At 42.5% G+C, this 16,292-nt stretch overlaps 1 pseudogene; it reads left to right on the forward strand.

The window, feature by feature from the left end:
• Positions 1 to 3,355: 3,355 nt before the first annotated feature.
• LOC149400667 (uncharacterized) lies at positions 3,356 to 4,948 on the forward strand (annotated as a pseudogene).
• Positions 4,949 to 16,292: the final 11,344 nt, after the last annotated feature.

Here is a 16,292-nt window from a genome sequence, read left to right on the forward strand (position 1 = left end):
ACGGACACACAATTTGGGCACTTAGGAATCAAGCCAAGACCGGGAACTGCAAGCCAAGACCGGGAACTGTACATAGATTTTAGGTCAAAGGTATTTCAATTTTTTCATGTGTTATCTGAATGAATACAGCTAATTTTATTTATCTCAAAATCAACTCCATTATAAATTACAAGAAAGTATAGATATAATATTTAAAAAGCATTATGTTGAATAAATCAAAGTCTTTTGCTTATCTACATATTAAAATAATTAGCAAAATCTTTTTTTTATATATAAAAAATGACCCATAGATTTTGTTGCGTTCCTCACTTTATTGATGGTTTGTAATCTCATCAGTAGCATAACATATTTGCAATTTTTAGTAAATAAAAGGATTAACTTCGTCAACCCGATCCCACGTACGATCATCTATGCTCAATAATAAACACAACTCAATCTCATGAAGGGCACCATGTTTTACACTCGTCCAACGTATTGAAACCACGCGAATAACCTACCAACAACTTGGCGTTTATATACCTATGTCTTATGCTTCAACGATGGATTTATTTGTCTATCAATTCCATATTTTCTCAACATTCCAGATTTTATGGCACAAAGGACACCTTACAGAGAGAAGATTTGAACATAGTTGTCCCACTTTTTTTTTTTTTTTTTTTTTTTTTTTTTTTTTTAGCGAAAGTTCGACTTCTATTCCTCATTTAGTGTTAGTGGCCGAACCAATATTGCCCTTTTAGTGTTAAATCATATGCATATGTAAATGTGGGTATTTATTTAGGGAAAAATATGAAACGGACATAGAAATTTATCATTCTAAAGATATAAAGAATGCGTGCTATTTTTCTACTCATAGCAACAACTGAAAGTCGCTTACACGTATGTCGTTTCGTACCCAAAACAGAATTCAATTACGAGATAGGAAAAGTTGGATGATAATAATATCCAAGCTTCCCATTGAGCCCAACAGAATAATCCATATGCTTTTAGTTTTTATTTATTTATCCAAATTGACCTATTACTTACGCATAAAAGTCTCGAAGTTTGACTCACTTTGCTCATCGTCTCGAATTTATCTTTTAAGGATTCTTATGAATGAATGTGAGATGGAGAATTGAATAGAGAAATAGTATTATAATCTGTATGAAAAAAAATTAAAAATATGGTCATCATTTATGTTTTGAGGGCTTCTAATTACACTACTATAAAAATGACTTTTAGAAGTGACATTTTACAATTAGAAATATAAGCATTCTGTGTTGAAAAAGTCCAAATTGTGAGATTGAAAGCGAATATTTTTTCAGCAATTAGAAGTGATTTGTCGCTTCCACGCCCCCAAATTTTTTGGCGCCTTGTTTTCTCTGCCAAAATTTTCACTTTTAAACTAAAACGACGTCGTTAAGAGTGACATAAAAATTAGAAGCGACTAGTCGCTTCTAATTTTTAGGTCTGACTTTAAATATGCGACTAAGTCTTCTTCGCCCAAAAATACCAAATTCGTCCAAAACACCAAATTCATCTCTTCTCTCCATCTCTGACCGGTTTCGCTCCCTCCGCCGCCTCTCGCCGTCATCTACGCCTCCGGCGAGATTCTTTCCTTCTCTATTTCTCTCTTTTTTCTTGAAACCTCTCTCACCCTCTCTCTTCATTGAAGCTTCGACCACCACGCCTCCGGTGAAGCTCCGCCGCACTTATCCACGCCACCACCACAACCACCACATCACCTGTACCACCGAGCCTCCACCAAATAACTACTACACCACCGAGCCTCCTATCTTTTCTTCTCTCCGACCACCACCACCACCACCAAAACCTACCACCACGTCGTCCTTTCTCTCCGACCACCACTGGTGAGTTCCCTCAGCCCCGCCGTCGTTTGAGCCGTGCCTCACTGTCCCATCCCTCGCTGCCCCTCGCCTCAAGCTCTTCATCCCCGTCACAATCTTCGGTCAGAAGCAACCCCGCCTCGAGACCCTTGAAACCCCCACCTCGACAACCCGATAAATTCTTCGTCCCTCGCTCTCATTCTCCGCTCTAACTCTTAGATCTCTCTCCCTCCTCATCCGCGTCGATCGCCTAGCCCAACGGCCCCGCGCCTCTCCCGACAATCCCGTGAGGTCGCCAACAGCCTGCACCTCGCTCAACAGCCCCGTTCAACCAAAGTTGTGTGTGCGTGTGATTGAGTTTTTGAGGTTTCAATTTTTTATTCTATTTAGGATTTTTGATAGTTAACAATGAATTGATTGTGTGTATGTGTGTGTAACTATGTGTTTCAGTGTGTGTATTTCAGTTTCGTGACCGCGCTGGGCTGGTCGCCTGGAGAGAGTCGGTTCCGCACTAGAGGACGGTAGACTTCAGTGACCTTGCTGATGATGGGCTAGAAGAAGCTGCGAAACCTGTCGAAGACGGGCTGGTCGAATCGCCGCTGATGTCGTTACGTTTCCATTTATTTTTTTGGATAAATTTCAGTTATTTCCATATTTAAGTTAGTAACATGATTTTTCTACATTTATGGTATTAAACATGATTTTTCATCAAACACAATGGATCTATTTTTGAAGGTCTCGGCTCTACGAATCCGTAGGATTTGGAATCACTCAATTTCGAGTTCGTATGAGAAAAATACGAATTTTTGAAGTTTTGATGCAAAAAAAATTATTTGAAAAAAATAGGAGAGAGAAAGTGACGAATTTGTTAAAAAATAAGGGCAAATCAGACTTTAATTATTGTCACATAAGTCATTTGACTATATCCCTAAAAATTGTCAAACGTAGGTTAAAAACAAATTTTATAGTTTTATTTTGGTTATTTTGCTACACTTATATTATTAATTTTACATAATTCTATGAAGAAAAAAAATGTTTAATCTGAGGCTGCCCCTTAGATTTCGTCAAATTTAACTGATTTTGTTTGACGGTGTAGCTGAAATTTAAAATTAAGTATTTTTATCGTAAATAAAATAAGTATTTAAGTGTTCTTAAATAGATTATACCGTTTTTTATTATAGAGCTCGTTGACTGTACACTATTTTTTATAACAAAAAAAATGAAAGTGCTATTTCATTTGAAAGTATCATATTACTAAATTAAGGTGCCCACAAATTTATTTAAAACCACTAACGTAAAGAACAAAAGAATACAGGATGAATTTGTCTCATGCAATACGTAAAGTTAAGCGACACATACTTCAACAAGCCAATAATGAATGAATACGCAGTACACACACGCTCGTCGTGAGATTAAATAGTTGTGACAACTTGTATATCGCCATGCCCAACGCCGAGTAACACATACGCTTAATATATACATCGCGTCAAAGTTGGAAAATAACAGCGCCAAGTGGTATTATTAATATATAATATAATCACGACAACATGATCATCATTTCACTTATATAACAGTCCCATGATCAACTCATCCACAGCACCATCAAACTCGAAAAAATAAAAGAATGAAACATCAGCCCTGTCACCCCCACCTGAATCTCTTCCTGGCCTCCGCCGCAGCGGCGCTGGCGCTGCTTGCGTGCCTCGAGTCCGCCGGAGCCGCCACGTGTCACCCGGACGACGAGGCTGGCTTACTGGGCTTCAAGAAGGGCATCACCGCGGACCCCTCGGGAATGCTCGCCACGTGGCAGGCTGGCACGGACTGCTGCGCTTGGGAGAGCGTCGTATGTCTGGACGACAGACGGGTTATATCGATCGGTCTGTACGGAACTCCAGACAGACCCAACTTCTTCTTGTCGGGAAGGATATCGCGCTCGATATCTCCAAACTCACACACCTCATCGGAATCAACTTGCTCAACCACCCGAACCTCACCGGCCCTTTCCCGAGAGCCCTTTTCCGACTACCCGCTCTGAAATCAGTCAACATCGCCAGCACCGGCTTATCTGGTCTTTTACCCGCAGATTTTGGAGACTTTTCTGGCCCGGTAGAGGATATCGGCCTCTCCGGGAACCATTTCATCGGTCCAATCCCGTGGTCGATGTCAAAGCTCACCACGCTGAGAGTGCTCAAGCTCGGAAATAACCGCCTCACCGGCCGGATTCCAACCGCGCTGAAGAAACTGACGAACCTCACTCACTTGATCCTCGAAGGAAACCGGCTCACCGGTTCGATACCCCACTTCTTCGGCTCGTTCCCTAAGCTCACACATCTCATTCTCTCCCACAACTATCTCAGAGGGAACATCCCGGCGTCGATATCGGCCCTAGCCCCGACCCTGAAGTTTTTGGAGCTCGGCCAAAACAAGCTCACCGGGACGATCCCGGATTTCATCGGGAACTTCACGTCGCTGGACACTCTCGATCTCTCCGGGAACAGGCTGACCGGGACGGTGCCGAAGAGCTTCTCGAACCTGAAGACGATATTCAACCTCGACCTGTCGCGCAACGAGCTGGTCGACCCGTTTCCCGCCATGAACGTGGATCAGATCGCGTCTCTGGACTTGTCGTACAATCACTTCCACTTGAACGCGATCCCGGCGTGGGCGACCTCGTCGCCGGTCATCTTCTCGCTGAAGCTGGCTCGGTGCGGGATCAAGATGAGGCTCGACGACTGGAAGCCGTTCCAGACCTACTTCTACGACCACGTCGACCTGTCGGAGAACGAGATCACCGGGAGTCCGGTTTGGTTCGTGAGCAACGCGGAGTTTCTGTTGTCGTTCCGGGCCAAGGGAAACAATCTTAGCTGTGATTTCGGGGGTATGAAGTTCCCGAAGAGGATGAGGGACTTGGACTTGTCGAGGAACTCCATGCACGGGAGAGTTCCGGCGGGTGTGGCGGCGCTGATGACGCTGAACGTGAGCTCGAACCACTTGTGCGGTCCGCTCCCAGCGACCAAGTTCCCGGCGAGCGCCTTTCTGGAGAACGACTGTCTCTGTGGCGCTCCATTACCGCCGTGTTAGGAGGCATGCATGATCTGCGGTCGTTGGAGAGAAAGAGATAGATCTAATAAAGACACTCAATCTGTAGTTGTGTTCTGTAATGGAAAAGTATGTTGTATTATTATATGTTATATGACTATAGACAACCATTATTGTATCATCTATAACTTTGTGCGAAAATAATGAATTGGAGAAATTAAGGCTCTAATAAAATTGCAAACGCCGAATTTGAACCCTTGACATTGTGTGAAATAGAGAAAATTAACTCCGTATATGTATATTCTATAACTATGACACAAAAAATCCTTTATGCGCATTATTTATGCTATTTAGATTTTACTTCTCTTAAAACAATATGTTCCATATCATGTATAGATATAAAAGCAGCACCGTTTTTTTTGTCAGGAAATATAATGAGTAAATCACCAATGATCACGATACCTACAAACTCAATGACTACATAGAGTAAATATTTGTCACAATATAATGGCACGTTATCTGTCAACAACACATAGTCTCGTTACACAAAAAAAAAAAAAAAGGATATCTCGTCGTTGAATACATAGAAAAAAGCTATGGACGTTGTTACCGTAATTGAAAAAGTTATGTGCGTCTGTTTAACTTCTACTAAATAGATAGTCGAGCCAAGATAAAAAAAAAATGTAATTGGATGCGGAGCGACTCAACGCATCCCACAAAATCAAAGTTAGAATTGTTGAAAGGATAAAGAAAGAGAGAATCGGAGAGGAGAGAGAGTGTTTCGAGATTTTGAATATATTTTCTTATCATATTGATATGAATTGTATCACCTATTTATAGATATGGTTGATACATCAGACTAGGTTAGATACATGATCAGTGTAATAAATGTGCGTAATAACTACTTCTAGGAAATAGAGAATAATAAATATACACAGAGAACAAGACATAGAAAATAGAATGAACAATGAATGCAACACTTTTCCCAAAGAGAGATGAGTTCCAAGGAACCGGCTGGTTCCAAGATGGTGAGATCAGTTCGGAGTGAGCTGAGATGGATTACGTACTGAGGGACGAACTGAACTGAGACGAGCTGACGAACTGAGACAAGCTGACGAACTGATTTTCTACACTCCCCCTCAACCTTGACTGTATATGTTGAGGAGGTCAAGCTTGCTACATAGCTCGGAGAAGGTTGCTCGAGGAAGGGCTTTGGTGAGAATGTCGGCGAGCTGAAGACGTGACGGAATGTATTCCATATCGATAATTTTTCCTTCAATCTTTTCACTGATGAAGTGTCGGTCGATCTTGATATGTTTCGTTCTGTCATGATGGACTGGATTTTAGCTATGCTGAGAGCAGCTTGATTATCGCAAAAAAGCTTGATTGGGCCTTCGATGATAATCTTGAGGTCGTCGAGAACTCTCTTCAGCCAGATGCCTTCACATACTCCGCTTGCTAAAGACCTGAGCTCGGCTTCAGCACTACTTCTTGAGACAACGGACTGCTTCTTGCTTCGCCAGGTAACAAGATTTCCCCAGACGTATGTGCACATGCCTGATGTTGATCGTCTATCTGGAATATATCCGGCCTAGTCCGCATCTGTGAACACTTCGACACCACGACTTCGTCTTTTCTTGAAGGAGAGACCAGTCCCTGGGGCAGCTTTGAGGTATTGAAGAATCCTCATAACTGCGTCCATGTGAGTTTTCGATGGATTACTCATGAATCGACTTACCATACTCACTGCGAATCCAATATCTGGTCTCGTGTGAGTTAGGTAGATGAGTTTTCCTATGAGCTGCTGAAATCTTTCTTTGTCGGTGGCAGCCTTGGTGGTGCGAGCTAGAAGTTTCACATTGGCATCCATCGGAGTGTCAACCGGTTTACAACCAAGCATGCCAGTTTCTTTGAGGAGATCCAAAGTGTACTTGGGCTGGGAAACAGAGATGCCCTTTTCCGATCTAGCTACCTCCATGCCGAGGAAGTATCATAGGCTGCCGAGGTCCTTGACTTCGAACTCAGATGACAGAGTTTGCTTCAGTCTCCTGATCTCTTCTAGGTCGTCTCCGATGATGACTATGTCGTCCACATACACACTCAGGATGGTGTGCTTGCTTTGTGTTGAGATCTTTGAGAATAGTGATGGATCGGCTTGACTCTGCTCGTAGTCGCAACGCTTGAGTACATTGGTGAATTTCCCGAACCATGCTCGAGGGGATTGTTTTAGGCCGTATAGAGACTTCTTGAGTTTGCAGACTTTGTTGTTACCTTGATCATTGTCAAATCCCGGTGGGAGTTGCATGTAGACTTCCTCTTCCAGTTCGCCATTTAGAAAAGTATTCTTGACGTCGAGCTGAATAAGAGGCCAATCTAAGTTGGCTGCTAGTGAAAGGAGGATTCTGATGGTATTGAATTTTGCGACTGGAGCGAACGTCTCTTGGTAGTCGATGCCATATGCCTGAGTGTACCCTTTTGCGACAAGGCGGGCTTTGTATCTCTCCACTGTGCCATCTGGATTATGTTTGATGGTGAAGAGCCATCTACATCCAACAGTTCGCTTGCCTGGTGGTAGTTCGACGATATCTCACGTATCATTCTGTTCGAGGGCTTGGATCTCGGCATGACTCGCATCTCGCCACTCGGAACTTTGAAGGGCTTCCTCAATGGAGTTTGACATTTTTCCTTCATCTAACTTCGCCACATAGGCTTGGTAGCCTGTAGATAAGTTCTCATAGTACACGTAATCCTCCATCCTGTATTGACCACACGACCGAGCAAGTTTTCTCAACGCAATTGGTAAATCCCGAGATGAGGTGTTACCTTGTTCAATAGTGTCGTGGTTCAGGTTCGGAGAGACATCTTGCTCGCGAGCTTGTACCAGACTCTGGATGATGTTTAGTTCGCATAGAGAGGGTTCAGATGCTTACGAGCTGGGAGTCAGAGACGGACTGGGCGAGCTGAAAGTATCTTGAACAGGTGAGGTCGGACTTTGGGGCGAGGTGATCGTGTTTTGGATAAGTGAGGTCGGATTTGGGAGCAAACTGGGTGGATTAAGAGGCGAGGTAAATTCTGGGTTTATGATGAGCCAATTTGGGAAGTCATCTCCATTATTCTCCCCCTGACGAGTTGAATTGGCGAAGTAAGGACTGAACTCATGAAAGGATACATCCATGGAGACTATGAATTTACGTGATCGGGGTTCATAACATTTGTAGCCTTTCTGAGTTGCTGAATAGCCAAGGAAGATGAACTTGAGAGATTTTGGATCAAGTTTACCTTGGTCATACAAATGGGTGAAGACTGAACAACCGAATACTTTCGCATGTAGAGTTGAGATGAGTCGAGAGTGAGGGTATGACTCTAGAAGGACTTGGGATGAGATTTTGTAGCCAAGGACACGAGATGACATTCTGTTTATGAGGTAGGTGGCTGTGAGGACTGCTTCTCCCCAAAAATGAGATGGAACGTTTGAGGAGAACATGATGGCTCGAGCGACCTCGAGTATGTGTCGATTTTTCCTTTCGGCTACCCCATTTTGTTATGGGGTGTGAACGCACGAGCTGGAGTGAATTATGCCATGTGTTTTGAAGAAATGGCCGAGCTCGGAATTAAAGTAGTCTCGAGCGTTGTCGGTGTGGACAATTTGGATGGAGGTGTCGAACTGTGTTTGGACCATTTTGTGAAAGATTTTGAATAGGTTGGATGTTTCGGATTTTTGTTTCATCATGTATATCCAACTGAGTCTAGTGTGGTCGTCAACAAAGAGAAGAAACCATCAAACTCCAGTGATATTGAGAACTTTTGAGGGTCCCCATATATCACCGTGAATTGTGACAAATGGGCGAGATGGTTTATACGAGGTGGAGTGATATGAACTTCGAGTATGTTTAGCGAACTCACACATGTCACACTGAATGAAATTGATATTATTATTGATAAACAAAGAAGGAAATAGTCTTTTGAGATACATGAAATTTGGATGTCCTAGTCTAAGGTGATTGAGCATGATCTCTTTATACTGGGGTGATTGTTGGGCGAGCTGACACATGGCGGGCTGATCTGGCTTGATGACATAGAGTCCGGTACTCAGCTAGGCATTACCAATCTGTCTTCCCGTGACCTGTTCCTGAAACACACATGAACTTTCATCAAAAATAGTTCGGCACTTAGAGTCTTTGTTGATCTTATGCACAGATAAGAGATTGCATTGTAGTTGGGGAACAAAGAACACCGATTCTAGCCTCATAGACTTCGTCAAGACCACGGTGCCAACACCAGTGACTTGAGTTTTGGCTCAGCTGGCGATGGTGACTGATATGCTTCTATTACAAACGGAGTAAGTTGTGAATAGACTTCGATTACCAGTTATATGATCAGAGGCACCGGAGTCGACAATCCATGTTGTGGGATTCTCTGAGCTTACATGGAGGGCTCTAGGAGAGTTACCTAGAGGACCAATGCCCGAGGTTTCTCCACTGAGTTGGACATGTTGGATAAGCTTTTGGAGAATAGCGAGCTGGTTGTTGCTGAAGGGAGAGTCCGAGGTCGAGGTCGAGATCGAGGCAGCGGACGAAGTGGATACTAAGTTTCCGACTGAGTTCGGATCCTTAGTGTTTCGGGTTGACTTCGAGCTCGGTGGTTTCCCATGCAGCTTCCAGCAGGTTTCTCCAGGTCGTCTGCAATGATCGCCGTAGGGGCGAGGTTTGCGAGGTCTCTCTGTTGAGACGCGGGCTGCAAGTACTTCGTCTCCCTGCGTGGTGAGGGCGGACGAGTCTGAGGATGAGCCCGGAATTGAGCTCGATTGGATAACTCCAAGCATGAGTTTCCTCCTACTTTCCTCGTGTCTGACCGCGGAGAAGGCTTCACGGAGCGATGGTAGTGGTTTTGTACTAAGTATCCGAACTCGACCGGATAGTAGTTTAAACACACGTTTGGTCTCCACTATCCCGCGGTAGAGTTTTGAGTCTTCAGAGCAGGTCCACTGGTGCTGTTCGTAGAGGTCGATCTTCTGCCATAGATGCGTGAGCGAGCTGAAGAACTGAGTAACAGACATCTCTCCTCGACGTAGGTCGTGGAGAGTGTTCTCAGTCTCAAACAGCTCGGACACATCTTCGGAGTTGGAGAAGATTTCTCTAGCTGCTTGCCAGATTTCCGCTGCCGTTGGATAAAGGAGGAAGGTTTCTCCGATTTCGGGATGCATAGAGTTTATGAGCCACGACATCACCATGTTATTTTCTGCCTTCCAACTCTTAAACTTCGGATCTTAGATCTCAGGAGATGTGGCCACGCCTGTGAGGTAGTCATCTTTACCTCGTCCCGATATGAACATGAGCACGGATTGAGACCACTGTAGGAAGTTGTGGCCATTGAGTTTGTGGCTCGTGATATGTTGGGAGAAGGATTCAGATTGAGACTGAGTGGGCGAGGTCTGAAAGGTGGTCGAAGTGGTGTTCATGGTGATTGATTTTCTGGGCTCTGATACCATGTTGAAAGGATAAAGAAAGAGAGAATCGGAGAGGAGATAGAGTGTAATATATTTTCTTATCATATTGATATGAATTGTATCACCTATTTATAGATATGGTTGATACATTAGACTAGGCTAGATACATGATCAGTGTAATAAATGTGCGTAATAACTACTTCTAGGAAATAGAGAATAATAAATATACACATAGAACAAGACATAGAAAATAGAATGAACAATGAATGCAACACTTTTCCCAAAGAGAGATGAGTTCCAAGGAACCGGCTGGTTCCAAGATGGTGAGATCAGTTCGGAATGAGCTGAGATGGATTACGTACTGAGGGATGAACTGAACTGAGACGAGTTGACGAACTGATTTTCTACATACGTCAACAAGCATTCCTTTATATTCTACTCGAGTAAGACTCGTCGCTAAGGGAAACACAAGGACTCATGGTATTGATTATTAAAAAAACGTTCCCTCCGATTGCCGAAATCAATACCACCCAAGTCTTATGATCCCTTGCAGAAAACCTAAATATTGACCCTCTCATTACCTTCGATGTCCTAAATGCACTCTTTAATGGTACCTTGGATGAAGACGTTTTCATGGAGCTCCTCCCGGGTTTAAACTCCGACTACAACTTGGTTATTCGTCTTAAGAAATCGATATATGGCTTGAAACAATCTCCGGAGGCGTGTTTGATCAGTTTACTCATACGCTGCTTCAGTTTGGCTATAAACAGGCGCATACCAATCATACGATGGTCACTCTATATGCTCATGGTACGAATTCTATTGTCATTATGAATATAGATGGCATTCTTGATACCGGGAATTATCTTTTCGAAATTGCTCGAATTAAACAGCGCCTTACCCAAAACTTTGAAATGAAATATCTTGGTCCACTACGATGGTTTTTGGGGATCGAAATAGCTCGCTTCAAAGAAGGGATAAGTGTTTCTCAGGAAAATATACAATTGACCTCATATCAAACTTCGATTCCTGTAGAACTGAATGTTAAGTTGACTAATACAAATAGTCCACCCGTCGACAATGGGAGATTTCATCTTGTGGGATGACCGTCTATCTTGCGCACAAACGGAAATATATTTATTTTGCGGTCATCTATAGCAAGTATATGCATTCACCAACCGAAGTATTTGTTGATGATGTGGCTGGCTGCCCAAATGATTGACGTTCTACAATTGATTTCTCCGTCTTTGGTAATCTCGTTGCATGACATAGCAAGAAACAACTAGTGGTATCTTAGAGCAATGCCAAAGTTGAGTTACATTACTCATGGAGTTTATGAAGCTCTGGCTCAACCACTTGCTTGACGAGTTACATGTTCGAATGTCATCACCAATGAATATTTTGAAGTAGATCATTATTTTATCAAAGAAAAAAAATTGACGAACGAGTGCCCAATGTATTCTACATTTCAACAGCTCAACACAAAGGCATTGCATGCACCAATATTTGCGAAATTGATAAACAAGCTTGGAATGATTAATATAAAGTGTTCATAGGCGTGTGAATTTGATATATCTTAATTTTAGGCCGTTTTTTTTCCTTTATTTCAGCAGGAAACATCTTCTATCACTATTATATAAATAACTATCAATATCATGTCGTACGTAATCGGATAAGGATATAAATTTAATATTTATTGAATTACTCTGCATTTAATAAAGGGTAAATTAGCAAAATAGCCAAATCAAACCTTTAAAATTGCTAAATAGCCAAGGTTTTGTAAATACTAAGTAAATAGCCACTCGGATGACGTGACCCAATCAGAAATTTTGTACTTTCCAGCTTTGTCCCCCCATTCTATTTCCGAATTTAGTATTAAATTTGAATTTTCTTTACAGTTTCTTTCAAATTTTAACCATAAAATCTGTTGCCAATCAAATCCCCTTTTTTATAGCAACTGATTTGGAAATCATGATTAATTGATTTTCAAATTTTGAAAGTATCTTTTAATTGTTATTATTTTATATGGTGGCTATTCTAAATATTATTTTTCAAATTTTTGGCGCAATATAGAGGTTCGATTTTTTTCCCTTTTTTTTCTTTGGTAGTCGCAAATATTTACATATTTTTCTATTAACGTTTTGTGTAAATACAAGTAAATAAACATATAATATTGAGTACATATGAATAAATCTATTTACCAGCTTTGTCTCCCTCATTTTATTTCCGAATTTAGTTTAAATTTAATTTTTTTTTCACAGTTTCTTTCAAATTTTAAACATATAATCGGTTGTCAATTAAATCCCTATTTTATAGCAACTGATTTCGAAATCATGATTAATTGATTTTCAAAATTAAAAAGTATCTTATAATTGTTATTATTTTATACGGTGGTTATTCTAAATATTCCTTTTCAATTTTTTTGCCCAATATAGACGTTCGATGTTTTTTTGTGTTTTTTTTCTTTGGTAGTCTCAAATATTTACATATTTTTCTATTAATATTTTGTGTAAAATACACGTAAATAAACTTATAATATTGAGTACATATGAGTAAATCTGAACTAAATTACGGTGAAAATATTTTCAAATTTTGAAAGTTTCCAATTGGTTGTTATCTTATTTACGATATATTGATTTTTATTGCTAAATGAACAAATATTTACATTATTATGTATAGCTATTTACAACTATTTACAGACGAGGATCACGAATTGACCAGATTTGGAAGACGCAAAGACTTGCTGCGCACAGATCGGAGACGAAGGTTGGCTATGCCACCAGGCTAGTTCGACGCTCAGAAAAAGTGGCCGCCGAATCTGTCCTTCGCGTCGAGGAAGCCTCTTGCAAGAGAAGCGACACTGGAGATTGTCACGACGGAACCCCAGGTCCGAAGGAAGAGGTATGGATCTTTAAGACGCAAAGACTTGCTACGCAGATCGGAGACAAAAGTTGGCTCGTCGGAAAAAATTGCTGTCGCCGGACTGGTTCGTCGCTCGGAAAAAGTGACCGCCAAGTCCGTCCTTCGCGTCGAGGAAGCCTCGTGCAAGAGAGGATCGAGGCACTGGAGATCGTCACTACGGAGAGGGGCGCTTGATGAACGGGGCGAGGACGATCGTTTTCTTGTTTTTTTTTTCTTTGAAATGAAATGAGGTCGAATTGGTTATACGTGGGATAATGGATTTGTTCAGTAAATGTCCTTGATTTACGCAATCTTAATTTACTGATTGATTAGGTTTTTTTTTTGTAATGGGCGGGAATGAAAATTATGGGTATTTTGGTAAAATTGCGCTTGTAATTAAAATGCAATGGCTATTGACTTAGTATTTACAAAACCTTGGCTATTTAGCAATTTTAAAGGTTTGATTTGGCTATTTTGCTAATTAATTGTTTAATAAAATATATTCATATAATACACATAACAATAGTTAATAAAAAAAAACGCAACAAGAATACAACTTATTTTCATTACGAAACACAGGCACAAATTGAATTTCTTTATTATCTCAATCGACCGCAGATCATGCATGCCTCCTAACACGGTGGCAATGGAGCGCCACAGAGACAGTCGTTCTTTAGAAAGGCGCTCGCCGGGAACTTGGTCGCCAGGAGCGGACCGCACAAGTGGTTCGAGCTCACATTCAGCGTCATCAGCGCCGCCACACCCGCCGGAACTTTCCCGTGCACGGAGTTCCTCGACAAGTCCAAGTCCCTCATCCTCTTAGAGAACTTCAGACCCCCGAAATCAAAGCTGAGATTGTTTCCCTTGGCCCGGAACGACAACAGAAACTCCGCGTTGCTCAAGAACCACTCCGGACTCCCGGTGATGTCGTTCTCCGACAGGTCGACGTGGTCGTAGAAGTAGATCTTGAAGGGCCTCCAGTCGTCGAGCCTCATCTTGATCCCGCACCGAGCCAGCTTCAGCGAGAAGGTGATCGGCGACGAGGTCGCCCACGCCGGGATCGCGTTCAAGTGGAAGTGATTGTACGATAAGTCCAGAGACGCGATCTCCTCCACGCTCATGGCGGGGAAGGGGTCAACCAGCTCGTTGCGCGACAGGTCGAGGTTGAATATCTTCGTCAGGTTCGAGAAGCTCTTCGGCACCGTCCCGGTCAGCCTGTTCCCGGAGAGGTCGAGAGTGTCCAGCGACGTGAAGTTCCCGATGAAATCCGGGATCGTCCCCTTCAAGGCATTCCGGCCGAGCTGAAGGAACTTCAGGGTCGGGGCTAGGTCCGATATCGACGCTGGGATATTCCCTCTGAGGTCGTTGTGGGAGAGAATGAGATGTGTGAGCTGAGAGAACGAGCCGAGGAAGTCGGGTATCGAACCAATGAACCGGTTTTTTTCGAGGTTCAGGTGAGTGAGGCTCGTCAGTTTCTTCAGCGCGGTCGGAATCCGGCCGATGAGGTGGTTACCTCCGAGCTTGAGCTCGCTCAGCGTGGTGAGCTTTGATATCGACCTCGGGATTGGTCCGGTGAAGCAGTTCCCGGAGAGGCCGAGATCGCGGATTGGGCCGGCAAAGTCTCCGATGTTTTCGGGCAAAGGACCCGATAAGTTGTGTTATTACTCGGCGTTGGGCATGGCGATATACAAGTTGTCGCAACTAATCTCACGACGACGAGCATGTGTGTTTTCATTAATTAATTATGGCTTGTTGGAGTATGTGTAGATCGACTTTACGTATTGCATGCGACGAATCGATCCATACTATTTTGATCTTGACTTTACAGATTTGTTGGCACCTTAAATTCATTTTTGTGTGTGTCTGACTTTGTTAAATTTGTCTTCTGGGTGCAACATACGTATAGGATACTTTCAAATGAAACATCACTATAATTTTTTATTTATTAAGTGTACAGTTAACAAATATACGAAGATTTAGAAATTCAGATAGAAAATGAAGTGTTTGAATAAATAATAATGATACATGACAAGAGAAGATAGATTCTCTTGAGGTTGATAATGATCATCTTGAGGCTGAGGGTGATTCTCTTGAGGTTGTTCAGCTTCGCCAAGCTCCACCTCAATGTTAGCATCTGTGTTGGCTTCAGTTCCAAGCAAGGACTCATTCTCAGTGTGGATAGTTCTTCCCAGAAAATCATCTTCCTTGAAGACCACATCTCTGCTGATAAACACCTTTTTGTGCCCCATTTCAGTGCACAACAGCCTGTACCCTTTGACTCCCTCAGGATACCCAATGAAAATGCATTTCAAAGCCCTTGGCTCAAGTTTTCCCTGTCTGATATGAGCATAGGCAGTGCAGCCAAAAACCTTGAGCCATTTGTAGTTTACCTTGTGATCTGACCACATTTCCATAGGTGTTTTCAAAGCAAGTGCTGTAGAGGGACATCTGTTTATGAGGTAGCAAGCAGTTGAAGCAGCTTCACCCCAGAAACTATTTGGCAGTTTGGCATGTATCAGCATGCACCTGACCCTCTCCATGATGGTCCTGTTGAACCTCTCAGCAAGACCATTTTGCTGAGGGGTTCCTGCAACAGTCAGGTGCCTTGAGATGCCATGATCTCTACAAAACTGGTTGAATTCTTCATAACAGAATTCCAACCCATTGTCAATCCTGAGGAATTTTATCTTGTTGCCAATCTGGTTTTCAACCTTGTTTTTCCAGTCCTTGAACACCTGAAGAGCTTCATTTTTGTGCTTGATCAGGAACACCCAAACTCTTCTTGAGAAGTCATCAACCAGGGACATGAAGTATATGTTGCCTCCATGAGAATGAATCCGAGATGGACCCCACAAATCAGAGTGAACATATCCTAGAACAGTATCAGTTCTATGTACACCTCTGGTGAAACTTGCCCTGACAGATTTTCCAAGAACACAGTCCTCACAGAACTCCAACTTCCTTAGTTTCTCAGTGCCAAAATATCATTTCTTTGCTAGTTCTGAGATGCCTTTATCACTGACATGTCCTAGTCACAATCATTTCTCAGGCCATCTAGGGTACATGCAGATCCTATGATTGTG

This window comes from Urtica dioica, chromosome 4 (genome assembly GCF_054948205.1).
Source record: "Urtica dioica subsp. dioica isolate 48M chromosome 4, U.dioica_male_clone48M_v1_H2, whole genome shotgun sequence".
Taxonomy (NCBI): domain Eukaryota; kingdom Viridiplantae; phylum Streptophyta; class Magnoliopsida; order Rosales; family Urticaceae; genus Urtica; species Urtica dioica.